This window comes from Triticum dicoccoides, unplaced genomic scaffold, assembly GCF_002162155.2.
Source record: "Triticum dicoccoides isolate Atlit2015 ecotype Zavitan unplaced genomic scaffold, WEW_v2.0 scaffold20224, whole genome shotgun sequence".
NCBI classification, from domain to species: domain Eukaryota; kingdom Viridiplantae; phylum Streptophyta; class Magnoliopsida; order Poales; family Poaceae; genus Triticum; species Triticum dicoccoides.
The window spans coordinates 1-1,864 of record NW_021234798.1 but is presented as its reverse complement, the minus strand read 5'-3'; the positions used below and the strand labels follow the sequence as shown (position 1 = coordinate 1,864).

The 1,864-nt window shown below is 39.5% G+C and overlaps 1 pseudogene; it reads left to right on the top strand.

The window, feature by feature from the left end:
• Positions 1–293: 293 nt before the first annotated feature.
• Positions 294–1,101, top strand: LOC119345061 (annotated as a pseudogene).
• Positions 1,102–1,864: the final 763 nt, after the last annotated feature.

The following is a 1,864-nucleotide window of genomic DNA, read 5'->3' as shown; positions in this document are numbered from 1 at the left end:
CAAGATCAAGATGATTAAGAAGTTAGTATGTAAGGCTGATGTTGATGGGTTTTATTTTAGGTTCCATTCAGTCTGTTTGAAACTAGAGTTCTCCCTTATTTCTATGTATCAAACATGAGTGCTATTTTGTTACATTTGGTCATTATGTATGTGATTCATGTGAAACTATGTTGGTTGTACCTCTGTAAACTTATATCACTTATTTTATCTTTAGTAAATTGTTGGTTGTTTCATGCTTATTTGCCTCACCTATTATCTTTTAATTAAAATGGCTCACTGTATGAGAAACAGCGATGGCCAAGGGAAAGGGGAAGTCTGATGGTGATGGGTGCTCTCGTGAGAGGACTATTTCCTGGGCTGATGATCAGACCAAGTTTATGTTGGATTGGTGCATTGAATACATGAAGGAACAATATGCGGGATTTAGGTTCAAGAAGCATCATCTTTTGAAGTGTGCTGATGCTTTAAATAGAAAATTTGCTATGGGGGTGACACTTGCTCAAGTTGATCGTCACTTCAGGCACTACAAAGAAAATTGGAAGTACATTGCCGCCGCAATTAGCAAGAGTGGCAATGTTTTCGATGATATTAGATGTGTGGTAACTATCTCCGAGTCTGAAAAGTCTTGCCTCAATGTACGTATAATTTAGTTTCTTTTGAAAACTTAATATGGCTAATTTAATTAGGATCTTAATGTGTGTGTGCTTGTAATGCAGGATAGAGCAAGGCGCTTGCTTTCTAAGCCCATCAAGTTCTACTATGAGATGCAGGAGCTATTCACAGGCACTAGTGCTGATGGTTCTTTGGCCATGGACCAACATACATGCACAATTGATTCCGATGACTCGGACAATGATGAAGGGTTGTATGATCTCAACTGCTATCCACAGTATGAGGGCCCTCTTGAGGAGGATTCTGACACTTTGCCAACAACACATTGTCCTAAAAGACCTCCAGTACCTGTAGGTGGTGATAATTCAACATCTAGCACTAACCGAGTTGGTAAGAAGCGCCCAAGAGGTAGCAAGTCACCTACTAAGAAGCCACCAAGAACCAAGAGTCGTTTCGTGGAGTCCGCTGAAGAAATCAACTCTACATTGAGGTCACTCCAGCAATCCCTTGCTGCCGCTCCTCCTCCAATGCCCCAAGTTGTTGATCCTTATGCTAGTTTATGGAAGAGGTTGGAGGAACTCCCAATTACTACAGATCAAAGAATTACTGTTGGTGTGCACTTATCTTGCAAGGACAATGAAGGTTTGCGTGGTTGGTTATGCAGTGCAAGTGAAAAAACTTTTGAAACTTGGGTTTGCAAGTTCTTTGCTGACAAAGATCATGTTTATAGCAACATGTGAAGTTATCTAGTTGCTAACTTGTCATGTCTAGAAGTTGGCAACCTGTGAAGTTTAGAAGATGGCAACTTTTGGTATTTAGGAGATGAACTTGTGCTACGGCTACTGCTTTTGGGAAGTAGATCTTTTGATGTGTGGTGAAACACTTTAATGTAACTTGGCCAGAACTTGTGTTATTGCTATGAATGACTATCACTTGACTTTATAATGATGGACGAAACTTGCACGTATCTATCTTATTTTCTATCTTGATTATGAGTTTGCATTTTGAATTATTTTGTACAGATGGGATTAATAGAAAATGCTCCATGTTACTTTTTATGGTTATTATTATTGCGACAAAATCTTCTTACATTTACTGGAGCATGTTGTAGTATGATTGCTTTGCGAGACAAATGGCAAGTAATCTCATCACCGTGGAGTCTAGCAGTAAGGTGATTCTAACCACCTGTGGCAGGAAACCGTGGCAGAAAACCAAACGCAAACCATAACTTTTTGCCAAACATTTGTGGAAG